Consider the following 27,823-nt stretch of genomic DNA (forward strand, 5'->3'; position numbering starts at 1 on the left):
TGTCCTGCAGCGCTTCCACTGGCCACATCCAACTAGAAGCCGGAAGGTGAGGGAGTCCGGATGATGCAGTCTGTCAAGGTCAGCCTCCTGGGACACAAAGCAGGCAGGTGAAGGACAGAGAACAGATCAGGAGAGACTTTCTGTCCTTTGCTTAGAGGAATAAATCTTGTGGTCCCACCCAGGGGAAACACCAGGTCCCAACAGCCACTGATCACAGTGGGGTGCTGTCAGTCAGTCCTAATTCCAATAGGAATAGCGTCAGTGACCGACACTGCTCTGCACAGAAGGTAACAGGAAAAACGGAAGAAAGGGAAAGCCCACTTGTTGCTGGTCACAAGACCTAAGCTGCTGCTCTTAGCTTCCTTCTTCCACTGCCCCGTCTGTATTTCCCTTGCCTTTTGACAGGGGTGGCCCCATTCTTCATCCCCATAAGATTCAAGTTCTTAGTTGTCCTATCTTTCTTTTTTTTTTTTTTTTTTTTTTGCGGTACATGGGCCTCTCACTGTTGCGGCCTCTCCCGTTGCGGAGCACAGGCTCCGGACGCGCAGGCTCAGCGGCCATGGCTCATGGGCTCAGCCGCTCCGCAGCATGTGGGATCTTCCCGGACCGGGGCACGAACCCGCGTTCTCTGCATCAGCAGGCGGACTCTCAACCACTGCGCCACCAGGGAAGCCCTGTCCTATCTTTCTTGAGTCACCAGTTTCCCACTGGCCATTATTTTTGGACTGAGGAGACTTGTGAGGCACTCCAGCAAACCCTCTGGTTCAGATACTGTTCTCCGTGGCCTATTCTGTCCCCGCAATCCAATTTCCCCTGGTAACTGCGACAAGTCAACCCAACCAGTACAGCTGGTTCAGCAGCGCGAGAAGCCCTGAAGTGGCCAGTAGCAAACATGAGCTTCCAATTTAATGGGATCAAGATTGTGTTCGCTGGGGAGAGTGTTCCTTCTTGTGCACTACGACCTCCAAACCTACTGAGCCCAAGGTTATGGGGGAGAAGCAAACGTTCTGTAAGAGGGCTGTTTGATGCAATAGCGACAGAGGTATTTCTTCGTCCACCCTCGCCCTTCTGCACATCCACGCACCTAATGATTACTTCATGCCACTCCTCTCTCCTTGAATCTCTCCAGTTTACGCTGGAGACCAACTCGCATCTCTGGGGGTACCTTGTCAAAGAACAGGCCCTGGGCTTCCCTTGTGGCACAGTGGTTGGGAGTCCACCTGCCGATGCAGGGGACACGGGTTCGTGCCCCGGTTCGGGAAGATCCCACATGCCGCGGAGTGGCTGGGCCCGTGAGCCATGGCCGCTGAACCTGCGCGTCCAGAGCCTGTGCTCCGCAACGGGAGAGGCCACGACGGTGAGAGGCCCGCGTACCACACAAAAAAAACAGAAACAAAAAAAAACAGGCCTTGTGTATTCTGGCTATGTGGGAAATAGCACCCTATATAGATGGTATCTGCCAGGGGAGACACCACACCCTCAAGGAGGGCACCTAGCCTTGCAGGGTGCTGGCCTGCAGTGGGTGCCAAAACTGAGCCTTCAGGAGTCCATTCCCCAGTTCACCTAAACAGCTGCAACTGAGTATTTGGGTAACTGTGCACAGACCAGTGAATTCCTTGGGCATGAACTCAGTGCCACACATCTTTTGCTCTATAATGAGTTCCTTGGTTGGAGAGGATGTTGTGTGGGTTACCATGACAACGAATGGGGCATTCTGAAAATCTGGTGCTGGCAGAAGCTCTGCAAGTAGGGAAAGAAAGTCTGTATCTGGAACAGGACTCCGTTCCTAAGGGAACAAATGACTAGCTCCGTCCATGAAGGAACAATACAGGTCATTAGGCTGGTCCGCCATGTCAGGGATTCAGCATTGCTCTTTGTCAGTATTTATCAGTTCGGGACCTCAGTGGAGATGATATGCATGCTGGCCCTAGTGAGGAGGGCCTACTGAAAAAGCACCGGGGGGAGGGGCAGAGAGGCTGACAGACATTCACAGGACAGACCGCTCATTTCATCAGCCCGATGACCCAGAGCCTCTTCTGCCCCTGATGGGAACTTATACGACACCTTTGTGTCTTCACCTGGTGCTCCTTCTGGGACTTCTGTCCATGGACCTCTTTCCCAGACTTCCTGGTCTTGACCATTAGAGGTGCCCGACCAGCCAGCCAGTCTGTTGCCCGCTGCTCATTAGTCAGTGTAGATCCAGAGCCCCAGCCACCTCTCCTCCAAAGCAAAGCAGACGACCAGACTGGCCAAAATGGGACCACCAGGAGGCTCTCCCTTCACTACTGTCTTTCAGGACCATCCCTGAGTGGGACTTGATGCAGTGGTCGCACACCTCCATGTGACGGCAGCTATTGCACAAAGCCCCCTGGGAATGACAGACTGATTCTCCCTCCTCTGTTGCGTAGGCGTAGGGAGCTCCTCATGAATCTGTAGAGAGAATACATTTCTGTTGCGTACAGGACCAAGTTTGTGGTGATGTGTCACAGAAGCCAAAAGAAACAAAACTACCTTCCTAAGCCTCGGTTTCCTCATCTACAAAACGCGTAGGGGGCCCCTTTGGGTGGGAGAAGAGACCCTCCCAGGAGGCTGCAGGAGGGACTCCCCAGGGCCCAGCCCACCCTCCTCGGCCCCCCTCCTCTCCCCTGCACCGCACAGGTGCAGGTCGGCCCCGTGGGCCCCAGTACTATGTGACCCAACTGGCCAGAGCTGATCCAGGTCAGCAGACCCGAGTCCTTCTGATCTACTCGGTGTCTCCCCCTCTGGCTGGGCTGCAACAAGCCTCCTCCAGCTCCCAGGGCCTCTGTTTCCCTCCACGTGGGCCAGAGGCTGGGAGGAAGCCTGGAAGGAGAGAGTAGCTAAAGCCAAGGGGAGAGAGGAGCTGAGAGCAGAGGAAGGGGTACTGGGCAGGGTGTCCTGTGGGGATGAACAGCACTGAGCAGATCAAGTGAGCCCACCTTGGGGCCACCTGCTAGCGCATCTCACCTGGGAAAGCCCTGCTCATCCTGAAGCCGGCGCCCTGGTCCCCAGCACTCCCTGCTCTGCCGGCCCACAACCTGCCTGGCCCTTGTTGGACTGTGTCTTCTCAAGAACCCCAGCTCGGCCAGAGCAGAGGTGGGCTCTGCCTTCCTCGCTGCAGCTCCCTGGCACCCAGCACACAGCAGGCACTTGTCGAGAGGACGAATGAAAGGGGCCGGCCTAAGATGGGGTCTGGAAGAGGCCAGTTTAGCGAGAACATCACCAAGGGACACACTGAGCTCAGCGTTCAGGACAGTCCCCTCGAAGCTTCAGACCTATTCTTGGTGCCACCGTTCCCATCGCATCGATGAAGATTTGCACCCAGGAAAGGTGAGGTAGCCTGCCCAAGGCCAGCCGGCTCGCCAGGCAGAGCTGGGCCTTGACCCCCCGGCTTTGGAGCCCGGAGCAGCCTGCCAGAGGAGATCAGGGACAAATACAACCCTTGCCACCCGCCCGCATGTGCTTATGTCACCCCCCCATTTCCTTGGAGGGACTGGCCCTGAAATGGGGGAGATGTGAGAGGGCGGGACACAAGGAAGGAGCACAGCAGGCCTGTCCCCCACTGCGGTCAGCGCAGGAGAGGAGCAGCCCCGGGACGGAGGCAGGAGGACAGCTCGGAGGAGAGATGGGCTGCTCGGTTCCTTGGGCACACGGGACCAGCTGGGCAGAGAAAGGGGCCCAAGATTTAAGCCTTACGAACTGCACTGAATTCATGGGACCAGACAGGACAGCCCCGGAAGGCACTAGTCGTCCGTTCTGCTCCTTCACCGTCCAGCTGACCTGGATCTGTTTTGGGGCAGGAGAGAGTGGTCCAGGGTGGGGAGGGCGTGGGCAGGACCAGGGCTCCCCAGCCTGCCCCTCGCTGGCCACGTGACCCAGCTCTGCGGGAGTCCACACGAGGAACTGCGGGGGGGGGTCCCTCTCCCCCAGTATGCCCACCACCCCACGCCCTGTGTGGAGGGCCGGCTCTCTACCTGATCCTGGAGGTTCCAACCCTCCGTGCCGCAGATTCCTGATCCAGGACCCGCAGTTGTTCCACGTTTATGGTAATGACATTGTGACTACGATTTTTTAAAGTGTGCTTATTTTATAGTTACCAACAGAGAAATTTACATGAAATGATTGGATGTCTGGGAGTTGCCTTTAAAAATAAAATGGGTGGGGAGGCATGGGTGGACGGATAGGAGAAACTGGATTAGCCTTCGCTCTGCTTTGGTATATATTTGAAAATTTTAAAATTCCCACTGAAAACAAGTTTCCCCTGAGGCTGCCGAGGCGGGATCCTAAGATGCACCCTTGAGACCCGGCTGCCTCCCCCGCGCTGGGTTTGACCTCGGCGCCCAGGGAGGGCGCGGCGGGGACGCGCGGGCTCTGGCGCCACCTGGCGGCCGTCGCGGGACCGACACCCTGCGTTGCTTCCCGGGCGCGGGCAAATGGAGCGCTCCAAAGCGGAGCCGGCCGCCCACGCCACGCCAGGCTCGGGCCCACCCGGTGCTGCCCTGACCTCCGGAAGCCCTTTCAGCACCCCACCCAACCGCGCCCTCCCAGTCCCCCCTCTGACCCTCACTCCCCACTCCCCGTCGAGTCTCCTGGAGGGGCAGTTCTGGGGCGTGAGTGCCGCGACACACCGGGGCACCTCCTGAGGGTGGCCAGTAGGCCCGGCCCACGCACATGGCACATCCATTCAACTCCTTAGGGTCTCGCTTTGTGTAATTTTACTAAAATTACACAGACTAAAGTCAAATAGTTACAGGAGGCTGGTAAGAAAAGCAGCAGTTTCCACCTCCCCACTTCCTATTGGCGGGGGCAGCTCTCTGCGCTTTTAGCTGATTCTTTTATGCTCTTCCTCCACGTCACAACACAACAGATTTATAATCTCCGCTTTTCATTTGAGGTGTTTTCTGCTAAGGATGGAGGATGAAGATTTAGCTCTTCTTCACCCCCGTACACTTCCTGTCTCCTCACCTCCCAGTTACATCTTATTTGGGGTTAGATCAATTTCCCCTTTAACAGATTAGGTAACTGCTACTCACAGATGAGCCATGGTTATTCTTTCCTCTCTGCCATGTTTCATTTGCTGTGGATTTTATTAATTGTCTTGCGTGGGCTTTTGCTTCGTGCTCCATAGGTTTATCACTATTTTATCACCAAATTCTAACCAATTTACAAGTTGTATAAACTCAGTTATATTAGATATTCTATTAACTTCAGTGTGTTGAAGAGTTCTTTCCTGGGGCCATCTGCCCTGCTCTCATGTAAATGGGCTCTTATTTTCGTCTGGGGCCAGCTGATATCCTGGACTTACCCTCCTCTCACTTGGGTGGCAGCCCATTTCCTGGATCCTCTTTCTTCTAATTTCTTACTTTATCCTCCCATTTTGACTGAGCACATCCTTCAGTAGCTTTCTGAGAAAGGGTGTGTGAGATGAAGTCTTGAGGCTATGCACCTGTGAACATGTCTATTTCATCCTAACCCTCTGCAGCTGAGCTGGGTATATAAATGTTGTTTGGGAATGACCTTCCCTCAGAGTTTTGAGGGCACTGCTACTGCCTAGTGTTGATAAGAAGTTTGAGGCCAGGCTTTCCTGGTGGTGCAGTGGTTAAGAATCCGCCTGCCAATGCAGGGGCTACGGGTTCGATCCCTGGCCCAGGAAGATCCCACATGCCATGGAGCAACTAAGCCCATGAGCCACAACTACTGAGCCCACGTGCCACAACTACTGAAACCCACGCGCCTAGAGCCCGTGCTCAGCAACACGAGAAGCCACCACAATGAGAAGCCCGCACACCACAACAAGACCCAAAGCAGCCCAAAATAAATAAATAAATACATTAAAAAAAAAAAGTCTGAGGCCATTCTGATCCATGATCTTTCCTATCAAATCTATTCTTTTTCTTTTTGGAAACTTTTAGAGTTTTCTCTTTATCTTTAGTATCCTGAAAATTCATGATGATGTGCTTTTGAGGGAGTCTAACTTTACATTGTATGGGACATTTAGGGTACTCTTTCAATATGTATTTCATGACCTTCGCTTCTGGGAATTTAGGAGAGAAAATAAAATTAGAAGATAAATCCAGAATATCCAAATTGCAGTTTTGGAAACAGGGAACAAAAAAATATAGGAAAGAAGTTAATTTGTAAAAATACATGAACATTTCCCCAAACTGAGCATCGTTAAGTCTGCAGATGAAAAGTCCTTGGAAGGGGCTTCCCTGGTGGTGCAGTGGTTAAGAATCTGCCTGCCAATGCAGGGGACACAGGTTCGAGCTGTGGTCCGGGAAGATCCCACATGCCGCGGAGCAACTACGCCCATGTGCCACAACTACTGAGTACGGAGCCTGCGCTCTAGAGCCCACGTGCCACAACTACTGAAGCCCACGTGCCACAACTACTAAAGCCCACGTGCCTAGAGCCCGTGCTCCACAACAAGAGAAGCCTCTGCAATGAGAAGCCCGGGCACCTCAGCGACCCCGCTCACCGCAACTAGAGAAAGCCTGCGCGCAGCAACAAAGACCCAACGCAGCCAAAAAAAAAAAAAAGTCCTTGGAAGTATTCAATGTGACGAATGAAAAAAGACCACGCAAGGCATGTGCTGGTGACATTTCTTGGCTTGTATGTTTGAAGCTGCATTTAAATATTGCATAGAAATTATCTAGACCTTAGTCTACAGTTTGGGCACTAAGTGCTACGGCTGAAATGGGGGAGAATTGATGCTGTTTGGCTGCATGAAGATGTATCCAGGAGGGCTTCGCAGAGGAGGTAAAACTTGAGCTAGATTATACGGGATGGGTGGACAGAGAGGAGAGCTAGATGTTCCACATCAGGGAAACACTGAGCTTGTACTGAACCGGCAGGGTGTGTGTGTGTGCATGCACAGGTGACTGTGCGCTGGGGTCAGGAGGCCAGGCTGGCTGGGATATCAAGGGAAGGGGAGGTGGGACCCTATCATGGAGGCCAGTCTGATCTGGCTGTAGTGGAGCCCTGCTCCTTATCCGAGATTTTCCACGGAGAAAACAATGGCCTCGCTGCGTTCAACCCAAGTCCAGTCACACCAGAGAGGACCTGGGCAGCTGAGGCCGCCAAGCAGGTAGAGGTTCCTCTTGGAACGGAAGGGCAGTGGGCTCTGCTCATGTAAGTCACCTTGGGAGGACTCTCCACGAGCCTCCCTCCTCTCCCCACCGAGTCAGAGTCTCAGCATCAGGACGGATCTTAGAGCCACCCAGACACTAAGCAGAGGCCAGATGGGGCACGGGATTTGCCCAAGGTCACACTGTTCATTAGACACAGAGCTGAGTTTAGAACCCCATCTCTGGACCCCCCTCCCTGGGCTCTTTCCTCCCTGCCTGTGCTCAGGTGCTCACATCGGGAGAGGCAGCCTTTCATCTGAAGGTCACCTGCACTCAGCTGCTCAGCCCTGGGTGCATCATGGGGTGTCCCGCTGGGGAAGGAGGGGACAGTGGGCCAGAGCAGAGGGGTTGCTGTTGGCAAAATTTGATGTGAGGATCTGCATTTTAAGCTCACGTTGAGGATGTAAGTACTAAGGGCAGTTACGTCCACTCTGCACGTGTACCAACATAGCATCCCTCTGCTCTGCGTGTCGCCGCCGTATTCCCCAGGTCAGGGTCCTCAGGATGGCCCCTGTGAGAGGGTCCCGAGCAGCCAGCCCTCACAGGGAACCAGAGCCAGATGAAACACGGGTTCAGTTCAGAAATGACCCAGGTGCTCAGGTTTGCGTCAAGGTTGCTGGTAAGCAAGGTTTGGTGGTACTTACCCTCTGAGGTTGGGGTCAGCTCCTTAAGGGCTGGGGTCCAAGGACACCGTGTCAGGAATGTGGGGTTTGGGGGTGGTGTCCCCTGTCCTTCCTGGCTTGTGATTTGATCTCTAACCACTTTCTTTTTCCAGGAAGGACGAGTCATTCTTGTGCTCCCTGAATCCCTGCTAATTTAATGTCATTTGCATTTGCAGCCTTTTAGGTTATTTCACTTGTAAATTTTCCTCAATAATTCCAGCAACATTTCTTTCAGAGTCCTGATTGCAGCATTTAAAGTTTTTAGTATTCCGTGCACCTCCCTCCGAGATATATGGGCGCTGTCATCAGGGCAGCCAGGAAGGCCTCGGGGCAGCCAGAAAGGCCTCGGCTCAGCGGGATCTACGGCGCTGCTTGTACAGGGGCTCTGAGACAAATGAGCTGCAGGAAGTGCTTGTTGCTGCACTCGGCCGCACCCAAGGATTGTCTGTAATGTGCAGCTCCTCACTGGCTGGTAAAATCCCACCTCATGGAAGCGCTTACCACCCCACATCTTGGTCACTCATGGGAGATTATACATGTCCACACTTCTTCGTTTTTTAATAAATTTAATTATTTATTTTGGCTGCGTTGGGTCTTCGTTGCTGCACGCGGGCTTTCTCTAGTTGCGGCAAGCGGGGGCTACTCTTCGTTGTGGTGAGCGGGCTTCTCACTGCAGTGGCTTCTCTTGTTGCAGAGCACGGGCTCTAGGCACGCGGGCTTCAGTAGTTGTGGCTCGTGGGCTTAGTAGTTGTGGCACATGGGCTTAGTTGCTCTGCGGCATGTGGGATCTTCCCAGACCAGGGCTCGAACCCGTGGTCCCCTGCATTGGCAGGCAGATTCTGAACCACTGCACCACCAGGGAAATCCCATGTCCACACTTCTCAACTTCCAGCCCCGCAGAGTGTCCCCCTTGTAACACCACTGCGCCCTCAGACTCATTCTCCACCCTTCCTGTCAGGCTGGGTCTCGGGGCTGTGCCCCCAGGTGCTCAGGGGTGGACCGAGGAGGCTGGGTGTTCTGGTGCCTCAGGACGACTGCCCCTTCGGGCGGCCCCTCGCCCACCTCCAGCTTCATGGGCTCTGCTAACACGACTGCGTAGGTCAGGCCTGGGTGTGGTTGCTGTCCAGGTAGGGCCCTTCTTGGGGCAGCTCGTTGCCTTTACCCTGCCCATAGCTCTGCCGTCCACTTCTGTCTGCTTGTTGCAAAACCAACCTCCCCAAAACTGAGTGTCAAAAATGATGGGGTTTTTTTTTATGCACCTGGTTCTGCGGGTTGGGAACCCAGAAGAGGCAAAGAGAGGAACATAGTCTCTGCTCCAGCGTGTCCAGGATCTCAGCTGGGAAGACTGGAAGGCTAGGGCGATTTGACAGCTGGGGCTGGAATCCTGTGGAGGCTTCCTCGCTCACTGCAGGTCTGACAGTTGAGACCGGCTGTCAGCCACAGCTCCTACACAAGCCTCTTGGTGTGGTCGCTGTACATGAGCTGGCTTGGGCTTCCTCACGGCATGGCAGCTGGGTCCCGGGCAGGAGCGTCCCGGGGAGCACAGTGAGGTCCATGGCGTCTTATGGTCTCACCTCACGAGTGCCCCGGTGTTACCTCCCCCATGCTCTACTGCTCCAGGCAGCTAGAGCTGCTACTGCCGCCGCCTCTGGACACTGGATGTAGCTGTACCGGGGCTAAAAGAGTCTGCATAGACCGACCTCGTTTAGTCACTAGCTTCCCATCTGAGGTGTGGGAGGGATGTGGCTGATTGGTGGAAACTTTTATATGTGCTTGCCCTGTAGTTGCCAGGGAGGCTGAAAGGGTGAGGTGCCTGGCATTTTCTGCTTGGGGTGAGGGAGGTGATTTTTGCCTGATAAAAGGGTCTCTGTAGACACATGAATACAAATATATTAAAAGAGATGAAGAACTTCAGATGCTGGGGTGGGGGAGGGATTACTGAGTCCAAAGGAGGGAGGTTCAGCTCTGCAGCCCAGAGAAGACTGTAAATTCTGACTTGTCTGTAACAGGTGTTGTTGGGATGTGCCCTCTGCTCGCCCCTTGGGCAGAGTATAAATTAAGTACAGTGTACATTTCCCCCCTTTTATCGATGGGAATGGTATGTCTGAGAAAACTGGGATACCGTCTTTTAACTGCAATTTCAAAAACTGTTTCGGAACATTTTAATAAAATGAGTGAGAAATTATAGACTCTAGATTGCGGTTATAGGATACCTTCTTTTGGCATCTTTAAATTCAACTTAAAATCAGCAGACTCTACAAAAGCAGTGAAGATGAAAAAGAAATTCAATATAAATTATTCTGATATTGAGAAGCAAATTATAACAACTTTCAGATCACATAAAAAGCAGTAATTGATTCAGGGGAAAATATAAATTTTCAATAGACAAAGGAATAGATTTTGGGATTGTTTGATAACCCAGTTAATGAATCGCATGAACACATTGGAAAAGAATGTAACTTCTTTGTTAATTTGACATGAAATGCTGACATTGACAATGACAAAATAAAACTCATAGACTGCCACTTCAGGGACGTCATCCATGACACTCTGGTTAATAAACGTCATTAATTCAAAGGTTTTTTTTTTTTTTTTTTTTGCGGTATGCAGGCCTCTCACTGCTGTGGCCTCTCCCGTTGCGGAGCACAGGCTCCGGACGCGCAGGCCCAGCGGCCATGGCTCACGGGCCCAGCCGCTCCGCGGCATGTGGGATCCTCCCAGACCGGGGCACGAACCCGTATCCCCTGCATCGGCAGGCGGACTCTCAACCACTGCGCCACCAGGGAAGCCCCAAAGGGTTTTTAAGATTAGTCACTGAGCAAAATAACTCAAAATGCCCTGAAACCTTACAACTCATATGTGAAATTTGATAGAGATTTCCTTAAATGCAAAAATAATCCTTAAAATTTACCAACAATGGGTTGTAAAGATGTTATGAGTCAGGGTCCAGTCAGGAGATAGAAACCTCACAGCAACTTGAACAAGAAAGTTTAAGATAAAGAATTAACTTTAACACTGTATACAAAAATAATCTCAAAATGGATTAAAGACCTAAATGTAAGACCAGAAACCATAAAACTCCTAGAAGAAAACATAGGCAGAACATTCTTTGACATAATCAATATTTTTTTGGATCTGTCTCCTAAAACAAAGGAAATAAAAGCAAAAATAAACAAATGGGACTTAATTAAACTAAAAAGCTCTTGCATAGCAAAAGCAAATGAAACAGTCAACAAAATGAAAAGACAACCTATTGGGGAACTTCCCTGGGTTGTCCAGTGGTAAAGAATCCGCCTTCTAATGCAGGGGACGTGGGTTTGATCCCTGGTTGGGGAACCAAGATCCCACATGCCGTGGGGCAACTAAGCCTGCATGCCGCAAACTACAGAGACCACGTGCCCTGGAGCCGCACACCACAACCAGAGAGAAGCCCATGCATCACAACGAAGAGCTCGTAATGCAACGAAAGATCCCGCGTGCCTCAGTGAAGACCCCATGTGCCACAACTAAGACCTGATGCAGCAAAAAAATAAAGAATATAAAGGGGCTTCCCTGGTGGCGCAGTGGTTGAGAGTCCGCCTACCGAGGCGGGGGACGCGGGTTCGTGCCCCGGTCCGGGAAGATCCCACATGCCGCAGAGTGGCTGGGCCCGTGAGCCGTGGCCACTGAGCCTGCGCGTCCGGAGCCTGTGCCCCGCAACGGGAGAGGCCACAACAGTGAGAGGCCCCCGTACCGCAAAAAAAAAAAAAAAAAAAAAAGAATATAAAGAAATATTAAAAAATATATAAAACGGCTTTGTTAACCTTAAAAAAAACACTGATAGCTATTAAAAAAAAAGACAACCTACTGAATGGGAGAAAATATTTCCAAATGATGTGACGGATAAGGGGTTAATATCCAAGATATGAACACAGCTCGTACAACTCAACATGGAAAAAACAAACAACCTAATTTAAAAAATGGGCAGAAGACTTTAGACATTTCTCCAAAGAGGACATGCCGATGGCCAACAGGCACATGAAAAGATGCTCAACATTGCTAATTATCAGGGAAATGCAAACCACAATGAGATATCACCTTACACCTGTCAGAATGGCTGTCATCAAAAACAACACAAATAACAAATGTTAGCGAGGGTGTGGAGAAAAGGGAACCCACATACACTATTGGCAGAATGTACATTGGTGCAGCCACTGTGGAAAACAGTATGGCGGTTTCTCAAAACACTAAAAATAGAACTACCATACGACCCAGCAATCCCACTCCTGGGCATATACCCTGAGAAAACCATAATTCAAAAAGAGTCATGTACCACAATGTTCATTGCAGTTCTATTTACAATAGCCAAGACATGGAAGCAACCTAAGTGTCCATCAACAGATGAATGGATTAAGAAGATGTAGTATATATATATATACAAGGGAATACTACTCAGCAATAAGAAAGAATGAAGTAATGCCGTTTGCAGCAACATGGGTGGACTTGGAGGGCATTATGCTAAGTGAAATAAGTCAGACAGAGAAAGACAAATACTGTATGATATCACTGTATGTGGAATCTAAAAAATACAACACACTAGTGAATATAACCAAAAAGAAACAGACTCACAGATATAGAGAACAAACTAGTGGTTACCAGTGGGGAGAGGGAAGCGGGAGGGGCAACGCAGGGGTAGGGGATTAAGAGGTACAAACTGTTAGGTATAAAATAAGCTGTAAGGATATATTGTAGAACACAGGGAATATAGCCAATATTTTATAATAACTATAAATGGAGCATAACCTTTAAAACCTGTGACTCACTATACTGTACACCTGTAACATATAATATTGTACATCAATTTCAATTAAAAAAAATTTTTTTAAAGAATTAACATTAACAGGGGATCAGAGTAATAAAGGAGTAGAAAGGAGTAAAGATGCTTACTTACAGAACGCAGGCACAGCAGATACAGGGAGTGGGCATCACCCGGGTGAGAAGCGGTCCCTCTGCAGGGCTGAGATCCAGAACTTCTCGGAGAGGGCTTGGCTCGCTGCAAGGCAGAGAAGTCACTGAGGTACCAGGTTGACAGAACTTGCTGCAAATCTTCTCCTGTGGTGCCAGAGGGACCATCCACGGGGAGGTGTCATGCTTTAGAACCTGCCCCAAAGCCACGGGAGAAAATGCCAGGGGAATCTGTTCACAGGACAGTGCCTTACGGGCCACAACCCCCCGTGAAGCTGCCCCGGGGGTGCCAAGGGAGCTACTGGCTGCTGGGAATCATTGGAGCTAAGTGCTGCGGAAGCCGCACGTGCTGCTGGAAACCCTGTGTCTTGCAGGAGCCAGATGCTGGCGGAACCCCCTGTGCTACAGGAGATGGCCACCACCAACGCACCTGAACCAGGAAGAGAAACCCCTTGCTCCTCCAGTGTCCCTCCAGCGCCCTCTGCTGGCGAAGCTTACCACATAGCAGCTGGCAAACAAATATTTCCAGGGTCCAGCTTAATTAATTATAGAACAACGAAGAGATATTGGGAGCTGAGAAGCAATAAATTGACAACTGGCACAGAAGGTGAAGGAAACTTTTCTAAATTACTAAATCACTAACTTTTTATCCACCATGGTGGAGGGAAGACCATCTTTTTAATTTCTCTGACAAGATTATTGTCATTTAAAGAGTTCGCCAAAGAACTTGTAGCCAGAAACTATAAGGAAAAAATGTTATAAAGGTGTAGCAGATAATTAATCATTCTATTTAATTTTTCTGGATTTTATAATGTTTGTGGTAGTTTTCAACTTAAAAAATTTTGTAACATACTTTTCTCATTCTAAATATTTACTTCCATTCCTAATATTGTATTTAGTTATTGTGTTATTTTTCTCTATGAAAAAATGATGTTTTAAAATTATATATTTTAGAGTTCCTTGGTGGCCTAGTGGTTAGGATTCCAGGCTTTCACTGCCGGGGCCCCGGTTCAATCCCTGGTCGAGGAACTGAGATCATGCAAGCCACACAGCGTGGCCAAAAAAATACAATTAAAAATTATATATATTTTAAACTTTATTGCCTAGCAGCATTCAATAAATGTTTGCATGAATTAAGATATATCTCCTGCTCCCTCTACTACATTATAAATTCCTTGAGGGCAGAAGTAGGGTTAAACTCAGAGAGGAACATCCAATCTAATTGGACGGGGAACTCAGAGAGGTCATCCGATCTAATCTCCTATGGCCAGGAAGGAAAACGAGGCCTATGGGGTAAACCACCCGGGTGTCATGTTCAAGCCCAGTGCTCTTACTATCCTTCCCTGTGTGCGTGTGTGTGTGTGTGTGTGCGTGTGTGTGGTGGGGAAAGAGGACAGGGATAGAGAGAGAAGTGCAGCCTGAGCCCCTGCATCCCCGGGTGGCTGAGCCGGGCACCAGTCCACTCCCCTCCACATTCTCGGCGCTGAAAAGTGTGTTGGAAGCAGGGCCCCAAGAGGCTGTTCTTCAAAAGTGGGAGTGGTTGGGGACATGTAGTCAAAGTCTTACAAAGGTCCTGACAATCCCAGCAGCAGGCTGGGCCAGGGTCATGACGGTAGTCTTCAATGGGAAATCAACAAATCAAAAGGTATAAACTTTAAAAAAGCTTAATATTCTTCATTTTTGCTCAAATTTTTGCACCAATTTATGTCTTCACCAACAAATTATGTCGAAGTGTATTTCCCAGTCCCCTCACCCTTGTCAACCTTGGATATTATCAACCTATGTCAGTCTAATAGCAGGCAAATGATTTCTCACTGTGGTTAATTTGTGTTTAATTACTAGAGGAGTTGAACATCTTTTTAAATGTTCATGGATCATTTTAATTTTTTTTTTTTTTGGTGAAAACCTATGGTTGTTAGTTATTGCTGGGTTCTTCTTTTATTTAAGTGCTTCTTTAAGCTTTTTAAAAGAGAAGTAGAGGGCAGGTTCTACTAGTGGATGGCAGCCTAACAGTAGATCACTGAGTATCACGCCTGCACATAGTAGGTACTCAATAAACCTGTGGCAAATTAATGAAAGATCATCAAGCAACCCGCTTGGTGAGGTGTGTAGGGTACTATTCTGTCCTGCTTTTTTGCCCTCCTGATTGATTCCGAGCTTGGGTAGAGGAGTGAAATCTTTTCCTGCTTTTGAGGAGAGGGGAGCCAAGGTGGAGATAGGATGTGATGGTCCAGTACGAACATGTGAACTGAATCCTACTTGGCTCATGATTTATAGAGATGATCCCAGAAAATACACCAGGGAGGGTGTGGCTTGCAGAACATGGCACTTTTAGTTCTTGCTTGATGACAGACTCAAATTCTGAATCTCACCACAGAGAGAGCCCTAAACTCGGGATGATTCCAAAATGTGGCAAGGTACTGTCTTCAAAGTTACCCCTCACAATTTTCAATCTTCCACCTAAAATTTTCCATCACAAGTTTAAAAGGATGCAACTCCAAATTTAGTGCAGCTATTAACATATTTCAAAATAAGACTTATGTGACTCTTGGCTATACATGCAGTGATATCTAAATGCCATAGCAATTTGATACCCACCACTTAAAAATACATAAACACACATCTTTGGTCAATTAATCTTCAACAAAGGAGGCAAGAATATACAATGGAGAAAAGACAGTGTCTTCAGTAAGTGGCAATGGGAAAGCTGGACAGCAGCATGTAAATCAACGAAGTTAGAACACTCCCTCACACCATACTCAAAAATAAAATCAAAATAGCTTAAAGACTTAAATATAAGACATGACACCATAAAACTCATAGAAGAGAGCATAGACAAAACATTCTCTGACATAAATCATCAGTTTCCCAGGACAAAAGAAATAAAAGCAAAAATAAATAAATGGGACCTAAACAAACTTACAAGCTTTTGCACAGCAAAGGAAACCATAAACAAAACAAAAAGACAACAAATGATGCAACAGACAAGGGCTTAATTTTCAAAATATACAAACAGCTCATACAGCTCAACATCAAGAAATGCAAACTACCCAATGGACATAAGACCTAAATAGACTTTTCTCTAAAGAAGACCTCCAGATGGCCAACAGGCACATGAAAATATGCTCAACATTGATAATTATTAGAGAAATGCAAATCAAAACTACATTGGGGCTTCCCTGGTGGCGCAGTGGTTGAGAGTCCGCCTGCCGATGCAGAGAACGCGGGTTCGTGCCCCGGTCCGGGAGGATCCCACGTGCCGCGGAGCGGCTGGGCCCGTGAGCCATGGCCACTGAGCCTGCGCGTCCGGAGCCTGTGCTCCGCAACGGGAGAGGCCACAACAGTGAGAGGCCCACGTACCACACACACACACACACACACACAAAAAAAACTACATTGAAGTATCACCTCACACCAGTCAGAATGACCATCACCAAAAAGTCTACAAATAATAAATGCTGGAGAGCATGTGGAGAAAAGGGAACCTTCCTACACTGTTGGTGGGAATGTAAATTGGTGCAGCCACTGTGGGGAACATTATAGGGGTTCCTTAAAAAACTAAAAATAGGCTTACCATATAATCCAGCAATCCCACTCCTGGGCAAATATCTAGAAAAGAAGAAAACTCTAATTCGAAAAGATACATGCACCCCAATGTTCATAGCAGGACTATTTACAATAGCCAAGACATGGAAGCAACCTAAATGTCCACCAACAGATGAATGGATAAAGAAGATGTGGTACATATATACAATGGAATACTAGTCAGCCATTAAAAAGAATGAAATGATGCCATTTGCAGCAACATGGATGGACCTAGACATTATCATACTAAGTGAAGTAAGTCAGAGAAAGACAAATATCACATGGTATCACTTAAATGTGGAATGTAAAAAAAATGATACAAATGAACTTATTTACAAAACAGAAACAGACTCATTGACATAGACAACAAACTTATGGTTATCAGAGGGGAAAAGGGTGAGGGATAAATTAGGAGCTTGGGATTTAGAAAAAGAAAAATAAATAAATAAATAAATAAATAAAATAAAAATATGTAAGTTCTTCTTTAACTGTTCCTTTTTCTTCCTAAACTTGTCTTTCCAACCACTTCCCACATCTAATCTTATCCTAATGTAATACATGCTATGTTTGGAAGTCTTTTATGAATTATTCCTATCAGGTTTCTCAGCAACATAAATATAAATTAAAATTTAAGGAAAGTTTACATCCTATGATCAGAAGTCTTTAAGTACTGAAAAGTTTCTTCTGGTTAGGGTTATCATTGCCATTATTAGTAACATGTATGTGATTAAAGCAATATATATGGGTTGCTAATTTTGGTAAATAATTGTTAAACATAAAAAAGTAAATTTTTATTGGAAATGCATCTCTTAATGAGGTGAATGAGGTTGTATTTCTCTCCCAATCAGTTTATTTATCTCTTTACTGGAATAAGATACATTAACATCAGATCCGTTCCTTTTTTTATTGTTATAGGTGCTGGTGCTGAGAAACTTCCACATAGATAAGTACAAGAGAAAGGAAGGGTTTTTTTTTTTTTTTTTTTTTCGGTACGCGGGCCTCTCACTGTTGTGGCCTCCCCCATTGCGGAGCACAGGCTCCGGACGTGCAGGCTCAGCGGCCATGGCTCACGGGCCCAGCCGCTCCGCGGCATGTGGGATCTTCCCGGACCGGGGCACGAACCCGTGTCCCCTGCATCGGCAGGCGGACTCTCAACCACTGTGCCACCAGGGAGGCCCAGGAAGGGTTTTTTTACAGCAATGCCACAAAAGTTTTTGGACTCGAGTTATAAGCCAGAAATCATGCAGTGATCAGCAAGAAACTAACCTAACGTTGTAAAGCAACTATACTCCAATAAAAATTAATTAAAAAAAAAAAAAGAAGAAATCATGCCATGACCCACCATTAGCACGTCTTTTTAATGGTCTATCGGCTGGTGATACAATCAGTCCCTGCGCCCTGCCTTGGTTCTGCGTGCTCCTGTGGTGTCAGCACCATCTTCCCCGGGCACTTATGCTGTCAGCCTGTGGCACTCCTCCGAAGTGAAGAGGAGGTATTGATACTTCCCACCATACAGTCAGTGCGTGCTGCACTCAGTAATTTCACGGTATGCAAAGAAAAAAACTGACAAAATACTCAAACCCACTTTTCTGGGTAAGGTTTAGCTCAGCGGCCACCAAAGCACCTTCTGCCTGTTGGTTCCTGGGGATGTCTGTGCAGGTATCTAGCTTTTGCCCGAATCTCATTTCTGTTTTGACACCTTGTGCTTCCTCTGCACATCCTCATTGCATAAATTAGCTCCTGCTCGGCACTCACTAGAGTTTTCTTCTTGGTGACCACTCGGGCTGGCACATTTGCTGGAGCAGCTTCTCAAAACTCATTCTCCTTAGTTCTGCAAAAGGTGGACCCATCGTTGTCAGAGCTCTGAGCCGCTGACAAGTCCCCTGCACCACGTTTCATCTCTGTGCTCTGAGCCTTGTGCTTTCTTACGCATCCACGCCTATGCCTTCGATATTTGTGCGTGAACACAGACGTCTCATAGTTACATCTCTAGCCAAGATCTCTCCTCTTTTAGTCATATTCTTCCCAGACATCCCTCTTGCCCATCTCAAAGACGTTTCCAAACTTAAATTTAATATCTCCAAAACTGAACTTTTGAGTCCTTTCAAACCTCTCCCTCCTAAAAACAAAAAACAGAAATGAAACAGGCCAGTTCTCTTCCAGGGCCTCCCATTCCCATTCAGTGACTGGTACTGCTGTCCACCCAGCCAGAAACGTGGGAGTGACCTTGACCCCTCTGTCCTGCCCACTTCCTGCAGCCCATCCCTTACAACCCCTGGAAGGTCCAATCTCTAGCTATCTCTTGGTTTGGGCCGCTCTTCTGCAGTCCTACCATGCATAATTGTTCTCACCATTTTAGTGGATTCTTGCTCCCAAGGGGTAGTCATGCTGGGCCCCACGAGGCCGGCTCATCCCTCTGACCTTGTCTGGCATCTTGTTTCCTTTGTTCTCTCTCTCCTCTAACCGCTCTGTCTTACTTGGGGGGCTTCTTCCTGCCACAGGCTGATCCCCTTGTTGAAACCGAGTCCCCCTAAAACCGAGTTCCCTTACTAAGTTTATGACTAATCTCTATCTGAAACTTTATTCCCTTTGTTGTCCCACCCTTCTTCCCTTTCAGGACTGAGGAGTATCAAAGAAAACAGGTGATCGAAGCCAAGCAGGACCCTGCAGGACCTTCCCTAGTACAAAAGTCCCTGTGCTCTGTGCTCTGAGCATCCCGGGACCTGCCTTCTTCCAGCAGCCTCTCCAGTCTGGTTGCCTCTCCTGCCTGGCTCACCTCCCACACTGCAGCCTCTTTGGACTAAGGGGGTGTCCCTCTTGGTCAGACCCGCTCCAGGAGAGGTGGTCCCTTCTGGTCTGACACTCTCTTCATATTACGGGAAGGGCATGTATGGCTCCTAGCAAAGACAATGGGTATGTCTATGCTCGTGTAATGTGTCCAAAACAGATTCATCTGGAAATTGATGGAGTAATCAGTAAGTGTTCCTAGGGAATTATTATAAATTAGTATATATTTACTAGGCATCTGCTGTGCTAGGCACTGATGGGAGAAATAGAAATTTAAGATCAAGTCTCTCTTCCCTCAAAGAAGTAATATGTGCTTGCTGTCAAAATTAAAACAGTTCTGGGCTTCCCTGGTGGCGCAGTGGTTGAGAGTCCGCCTGCCGATGCAGGGGACACGGGTTCGTGCCCCGGTCCGGGAAGATCCCACATGCCGTGGAGTGGCTGGGCCCGTGAGCCATGACCGCTGAGCCTGTGCGTCCGGAGCCTGTGCTCCGCAACAGGAGAGGCCACAGCAGTGAGAGGCCCGCGTACCGCAAAAAAAAAAAAAAAAAAGAAAAGAAAAGAAAATATAGCCAGTAAGCAAACACCAGAAGGTGCTGGCCCTGTTAGTATGAAACACACACTAACATCACAAGAACCCCAAAATATCTCCTTCCTCCTCTTCAGCTCTCCTCCTCTCCCTGCTCCTTCTTTTTCCCTTGGAAAAGGCGGATTAAAAAAATACTATAGTACCTTATAAACTTTCAACGAGTAGTAAATAAGTCATAGGGATATAATGCACAGTATAGTGAATACAGACAAGAGTATTGTACGATAATTATGTAATGTGATGAATATTGTGACAATGGCAATCATATTACAATATATAAATGTCAATGTAACATGCTGTACACAATGTTATATGTCAAATTTATTCAATAAAAAATTATAGTATCCAATTCTGGTGAGGGAGTAAAGAGACTGTATCAGTAAGTATGGAGAGTCTAAGATCTGTACCCTTTTATCTACTCATTCTACTTCTGGGAATGTCACCAAACAGAACAAAACAAAACAGAGCAACCAACAACCACAACAAAAACCCTAAGTATAGAAAAAGCTTTACATCAAAGATGACCGTCACCATTGTAAATAGTGAATCATTAGAAACAACCTTGCAACTAGTTGTCTGCAATCAATATCCAGTTCCCTTGCTCTCTAATTATGATGGAATCCCTGACCTAGGTCATCACATGGCTGTCAAATTTAGGACTACATTTCCCAGCCTCCCTTGCACCCAGGTGACCATGTGACCAAGTGCTGGCCAATGGAGATACAAGCAAAAGTGAGGATGTGGCTTCTGACTGAGGCTCCCCTACTCTCTGCCTAGACTGTGGATGTAGTTGTGAGCCACCTGGGGCTGTGCTGATGTGGGCAGCACCCTGGGGATATGGCAGAGCAACGAGATGGAAAAAACCTCTTTGTCTGCACCGTGGAGCCACCATACTAGAGCTGGTCTGTTTGGATAAGAAAACTGTAAATTCAAATTTTCCCTTTGTTTGTTTGTTGGCCACACCACATGGCTTGCAGGATCTTAGTTCTCTGACCAGGGATCGAACCTGGGCCCCGGCAGTGAAAGCACTGCATCCTAACCACTGGACCGCCAGGGAATTCCTCTCTTTGTTATTTTGAGTCTCTGTTCCAGCAGGTAAGTCTGCATCTAGCTAAAACACACATAAATCAACAGGAAACAATGGATTGGCATGTCCACTTGGTGAGATGTTAGGTAGCTGCTGAAATTAATTGATGAAGGTATGAAATAATAATAAACACTCTTAAAATATATTAATTTTTAGAAGGATGAAAAATTTTGCATGTGGATTGATGATTATCTCTAAGTAAAGCTCTTATTAGAAAGAAAACATTGGAAATTTTACACTGAAATGTTAATAATGGTTATATTTTAGATAATGAAACATTGAAGGATCTGTATTTTTTCTTCCCTCACTTTATTATTTAAAATTAAACATTTTTTTTTATTTAAAATTTTTTGAAATGAAAAAACAAGAAAAAAATTGTTAAATAATATTCCTAGGATGTTCTGGATATTGGGATTGGTTGCCTTAGGCTAGGCCTCATGCGCAGGTAACACAGGCATTGGCCAATGCTGTAGGGAACATGGGGAAGACGCTCCCAGCAAAGGCTGCCTCACAAGACCACCCCTGATTACAGCAATTCCATTACTGACACGCTCTTTATAGTAATTCCATTACTGGCTGCTATTTTATCCCCCCTTTGAGGTAACACACTAAGTGTCTGATACATTGGGATGAATCCCTTAATAGGCTGGAACAGCTTGGTAATTAGTGTTTGTGAGATAAATGGGCATGGGTGGGGGTGAGGAGGCAGATGCGGAAGAAAGGGAAAGTGGGACACATCAAGAGATGGATGTCATCTACCTTAAACTTTGCTTAAATGAGTTCTTGTTGACCCAGACGCTGCTGGCTGTCTACTCAAAGTCCATTCTCTCCTTCTTCCTTGCTAATTGATTACCAGGTGGGTTTTTTTTTTTTTTTTTTTTTGGTGGTGGGGGTGGTGAGCAGTAATTTCCCGTCATGCCTTGCAACTAGTAGTGACAAGGTGACATTTTTTTCCCTAATAAGTCAGAAGTGAGAGGAAGTTTAGGGGTGGGGCTTCTGGACAAGCTACAGTTTTCCAGATAAAAATGGACAGAGTTAGTTGATATATTTTTCATTCTTAGCCCTTCCCCCTTATTCTCATCTGGACCACAAACACAATGCCTGGAGGTACAGCTAACATCTTTCGTTGATGGCATAAAAAGTGTTAAAAGGTAAGTTTCAGAAAAAAAGTAAAATCATGCCTCACATTCAGATATAAAAATGAACATATGTTAAAGATTTTATTGAACTTATGAGGGAACTAGGCAGATGTTATAAGGTGCCAAGAAGCACAAATTCATATGGAGTAAAGGAATGTTGAAATGAATGGAAAATGGAGGTAAAACTGGCTTTCCACAGGGTAGGAGGGAAGACACTCGAACCTTTACCTGAAAGGGCAGAATCTGCTTAGTCACAGACAGGAATTCTGCATTGCTATTAGTTACCTACAGTTAGTTAGAGTTGTGAAATAGCTGCCTGGGTCTGATCAGGTGGAAGGGTGTGTTACAGATAACGGGTACTCTTCCATCAAAGTGCAAATGTTTTTCTCCAGAAGGAAGATTAAAAGAACCTTCAGTGATGGCATCAGCTCTAGACTACAGACCTCTGGACTCCTTTGAAGGGAGAAAAATAAACCCCTATTTTCTTAAGTAATAATTGTTGGTTTCTGCTAAACGCACCAGGGAAGTCCCATCACTTTTACTTTTTAATTTACATAGTGGTCCATCAATAAATTGAATGTCCACTCTCAGAGGTGATAAAGCAGCTTGCAGCAGACCAACGTTCCCACTAACAACAACTAGAAAAGCCAGAAAGAAACGTCAGAATCCATCTCTTTGAAGGCAGTGAAGAGCTGCTGAAGAGACAAGAACTGGAGGAGTTAAGACTCCAGAAAGCAGGGGCTTCCCTGGTGGCGCAGTGGTTAAGAATCCGCCTGCCAATGCAGGGGACACGGGTTCGATCCCTGCTCCGGGAAGATCTCACATGCCGCAGAGCAACTAAGCCCACGTGCCATAACTACTGAGCCTGCGCTCTAGAGCCCACGAGCCACAACTACTGAACATGCGTGCCACAACTACTGAAGCCCGCACACCTAGAGCCCATGGTCCTCAACAAGAGAAGCCACTGCAATGAGAAGCCTGCGCACCTCAACGAAGAGTAGCCCCCGCTCACCACAACTAGAGAAAGCCCGCGTGCAGCAACGAAGACCCAATGCAACCAAAAATAAGTAAATAAAATAAGTTAAAAAAAAAAAAAAAGAGACTCCAGGGAGCAGAGAACCCCAGAGGGTGAGCAAACGTCTGCAGCCACTTTTATTTACCCTGAGGGCATCTGCCAATTCTGGACACAGGCATGAGGCTGAGAATCCAGACTCTGAATTCGCAGAAGGCCACTGCTGGGGACAGGCAAACAGCAGAGCTTTTGGCAGAGACCGAGTGGGGAATTCCAAGGACATGTGCCAGATTCTGGGCAACTCTGTATTTCAAGAAACTGAAATTTAAGTGGAAAGCCTCTGAAAAGCAGAGGAAGCTTTTGATAGACTTGCAAGGTGAAGATATGCATTTGAGACCTGCTGGGGTGCTGATGGGGTGGGTCGCTGCAGAGCAAACTCCAGGCTCCCAGGCGGAAGTTGGAGACACAGAGGTAGACTGAGCCCTACCAGGATCTCAATGCAGCTGTGACTCAGAACAAGATTGGCTACTCTTCTCACTGGTCTCGTGGAGGAAGGGGTAAATCCTCCCTGGAGGATAATAACATTTGAAGCCTCTACAACTTTTTCCAAGCAAAATTTGGCATCTAATAAAAAATTACTGGATATATGAAAAACCAGAGAGAAAAGACAATAGAAACAGACCCACAGTTAAGCCAGATACTGAAGTTACCCGACTTTAAAATTACTATGGTTAACATGTTCAAGAAAATAGAGGAAAAGGTGGAGAATTTTACTTGAGTATTGAAATCTGGAAAAATAAATCAAATGGAAGCCCTAGAGCTAAAAAGTACATTAAATAAAATTATGAATTCAGTATATTAGACACAAGAGAAGACAGGGTTAGTGAACTGGGGACAAATCAATAGAGAACATACAAATTGAAGCACAAAAGGAAACAATGAAAAAAATACACAAACAAGCATTAGAGACATGTGTGACACTGAGACGGTGAAACATATATGTAATTGGTTTCCCAGAAAAGAAAGAGAATGGGGCAATACCAAAAGAGATAATAACCAAGAGTTTCCCAAAACTGATGAGACATCAAATCATAGATTCAAGAAGCACTATGACTCCAATGCAAGATAAACACAAAGCCAGCCACACTGAGCACATCACAGCAGGACTGCTGAAAACCAAAGATAAACATAAAATGTTGAGAGGATCCAGAAAAAAAAAAAGATACATTGCCTTTGAAGATGGTGGCTGACTTTAGAAACAATAAAGCCAGAAGACAATGGAATGACATCTTTAATGTGATGAAAGAAAATAAACCTGTTAACATTCCCCAAAGTTTTAGGCATTAGGTTTTATTTAGAGAACAGGGATAGTGAAGATTTCTGGTTTTATCTCTTTTTTTTTTTTTTTTTGGCTGTACTGCACGGCGTGTGGGATCTTAGTTCCCCGACCAGGGATGGAACGCACACCCCCTGCCTTGGAAGCGCAGAGTTTTAACCACTGGACCACCAGGGAAGTCCCCCTCTGACTTTATTTTTAATTGTCTTGCATAATATGTGATTTATAAGTTATCTGGAATTAAATTTTTAAAAAAGTATTCTAGCATTCCACAGAAGTTTCTCAAACTGTAAGTCTACAGCAATGATTAGCTACTTTCTTGCCTCCATAGTCACCTTAGTTTTAATTCATCCCTAAATTTAAATCACAAAACAAATGTTGTATATAGAATTCTTTTTACCTTTAAAAATGGATTAAACAGTAGAACACAGATAGATTACCCAGAACTTAATTCAATAGTATTGATACCATGGTTTAATTTACTTCATCATCTCTGCCCTTATTTTATTTTATTTTTCAAAGTTAGTACATTGCCTACGTACGCATCTTTTGGGAGACAGATGAATGGAGTACTTGTGTTAAACATCTGGGACCAGGATATGTCAGAGATTCAAAACCAGGACACAGAACATGAGGGCTAAATGCTTCTAGAATGATTCTACCCGAGTCACAGGTGAGCAGGTCAAGTCCTTTCTGATAGTACCTGAGATCTATCCTCCCAGCCCATGTTTCCTGAGCCTCAGAGTAACTCTCATCTGATATTTTCATAACTTCTTTCAGCTTCTATCATTTTCAAGGGTGACTGAAATTATGTATTCCCAATCAGATGGGAACAAACCTCCCTCTCTCTCCACCTGCTTGTTTTCTCTGTTCCTTCCACATTCCTCTCATCCAGCCAAGATGCTGAATAAAACGACCGTAACTCCTAATATCAGTGAGACTGAAAACTTACCAGACTGAAAGTATGAACCATCATTCAAATTCCCCCCAAAATTCTAGGTTATAACCACTCCTCGGAAATTCCCATTTATAAATAGAAAAATCAAGAATGAAGTTATTTTCTTTTTAAATCCATTTCTCCATCTATAAAAAAATTAGTTTACCACACAACTTAACCCAATGCACATATATTGTTCTGATCCAAGCAACTATAAATAAAGCTGAACTGCCAAAACTTCCTATTTCTTTTCGTTTTTTCTAGCAAGAATTGGTAACATTTAGCATTAAATTTCACTGTCATGCAAAGGATGTTTAAGGATTTTCTGGTTTTACTCCACCGGAAGCAGGATCAATTATGCAGAAGTCCCCTGATTCTTTATCACCACAAAACCCACAGCAACGAAAACACATACACAAATTAAGAAGAATTCTTCATCTCAAGAAATTGCAGTTGCACTACCAAACGTAAGGTAGATAGCTAGTGGGAAGCAGCCGTATAGCACAGGGAGATCAGCTTGGTGCTCTGTGACCACCTAGAGGGGTGGGATGGGGCGGTGGGAGGGAGGGAGACGCAAGAGGGAAGAGATATGGGAACATATGTATATGTATAACTGATTCACTTTGTTATAAAGCAGAAACAAACACACCATTGTAAGGCAATTATACTCCAATAAAGATGTAAAAAAAATAAAATAAAATAAAGTAACAAAATTAGCATCTTGCTCAAAAAAAAAGAAATTGCAGTTGAAGCCACTAAATATAAGAACAACAGAAAAGAGGCAGATTAATAAAATACAGTAAGAACCATAAAAGTTGAATTATGCATTTTCATCTTGATAGATACTGCTATATCGCCCTCTTAAGAGTTGGACCAATTTAACCTTCCACAAGTAAGGTATGAGGGTGCCTATTTCCACATAGCCTTGTTATCATAGCATGGTATCCAATTTTTTTTCAGTCTGAGAGGTAAAAAGTGGTATTTTGGTGTAGTTTTATATTTAGTATCTCATCATGAATGAGATTAGTAATTTTTTGTATGCTTACAAACCATTTATATTTCCTTTTCGGTGAATCATATTTTAGTACCTTTTGCCCAGTTTTCTATTTTGGTCTTTTTCTTATCAAATTGTGAGAGTTCTTTATGTACTAAAGAGATTTGTCTCTGATGTGAACTGGCGATATTTCCCCCCGTTTTGCCATTTGTCTTTCGCCTTGACTAAGAAGTTGATTTGGCCCAAGGTAAAGAACTTTAATTTCAAAGCTTTCCTAAGTGTGTACTCAAAGGAGGCTACGGAGGTAGGAGACTCTTGTTTGGAAAGACACAGCAATCTGCCTGCTTCCTATGCCCTGTGAGGCCCGTGGGCAACGCCTGCAGGTCAGCGGAGGAAAAAAGGGAACGGATATCGCTCGCATGGTGTGTGCAGAGTCCTCCCGGTGGGCGCCAGGAACACTGGCACACAGGGCACCTTTGGGAACACGTTTCTCTGCCCGAAGATGGATTTAGGCGCACATCCCACCCGAGGCTTCCCCCAGAGAGTGGGAGGGCACCAGGAGGGGGGGGGGGGGTCGTGTTTCCCTCTCCTGGTGGAGGGTGTCAGAGCGTGTGCAAAGCCTCTTTCAGACTGTCCACGGCTCCTGGTGTGATTCTAGACCCAACACATCCATTTTGGGAAAGGTGATGCAGGGGCTACTCGTGTCCTGGGGATTGTCCCGGTGTAGTGAGAGGGCCAGATCCTAGCGCATGGTTTCTCCACGGTGCCCCGGCGGGCAGCAGTACCGTCGTCCCGGGTGAGGTGGGAGCCAGGTAGCTTGCCCAGGCACCCAGGGCTGGAACCGGCTGCCGGGTGCCGGGCCCGAGCTCTCAAGCCCCAGCCCTCGGCAGTGCTAGAGCGGGTCCAAGGAAGGGCCTTGGGATTCGCAATGGAAGGGCCAACAGCCTCACTGGAGTAAAGCTTTCTGGGGTCTGAGACGGACTCTAGCTTCCATTCCTGGGTCCTGCCAAGGGCGGGTGTACCATCTCTCAAAGCTCGGCCAGGACCTGTGCTCAACCACCCAGGCTCTGCTCTCGACCTCTGAGCATTTCACACATTGCCCTCAAGTTTTTATGCACCCTTGTCTTTGTTTTGTTTTGTTTTTTGGCCACGCCACGTGGGATCTTAGTTCCCCGACCAGGGATGGAACCCGCACCCCCTGCACTGGAAGCGCAGAGTCCTAACCCCTGGACCGCCAGGGAAGCCCCTGTGCACCCTGGTCTTATTTCCTCACCTAGACATCCGACATCGGCCGCGCAGAGGTTTACGTGTATTGACCACATCCGATGGCAGAGAACTTCGCAGCAGGCGGATCTCCACAGATCTCGTCGCCGACAGCGTGTGGGGACCGGGTCAGGAGGGCCAGCAATGAGCGGAGAGGCGCGAGGGCAAGGGACCGGGAAGTTTACCGAGGGGAGGCCCCGGCGGGGTGATGGACGGCGGGATGAAAAGCCAGACTTTAGGGGAACATCGCATCTGGCCCAGCCTGGGGGGGTGGGGGTGGGGGCGGACCCGGCTGCAGAAGGTCCAGACTCTCCCTCGAGGGGAAAAAGGGACTTCCTGCCAGGTG

At 46.9% G+C, this 27,823-nt stretch overlaps 1 long non-coding RNA gene across 1 annotated transcript; it reads right to left on the bottom strand.

Annotated features, from left to right (window-relative positions):
- On the bottom strand, positions 1 to 27,638 carry LOC132496474 (uncharacterized). The gene is made up of 4 exons (XR_009533412.1): positions 27,488 to 27,638; positions 12,738 to 12,839; positions 2,336 to 2,430; positions 1 to 87 (listed from the first exon to the last, which is right to left on the bottom strand). It is a non-coding gene; the product is annotated as an uncharacterized LOC132496474 (long non-coding RNA).
- Between the last annotated feature and the right edge of the window lie 185 nt (positions 27,639 to 27,823).

This window comes from Mesoplodon densirostris, chromosome 9, assembly GCF_025265405.1.
Source record: "Mesoplodon densirostris isolate mMesDen1 chromosome 9, mMesDen1 primary haplotype, whole genome shotgun sequence".
Taxonomy (NCBI): Eukaryota; Metazoa; Chordata; class Mammalia; order Artiodactyla; family Ziphiidae; genus Mesoplodon; species Mesoplodon densirostris.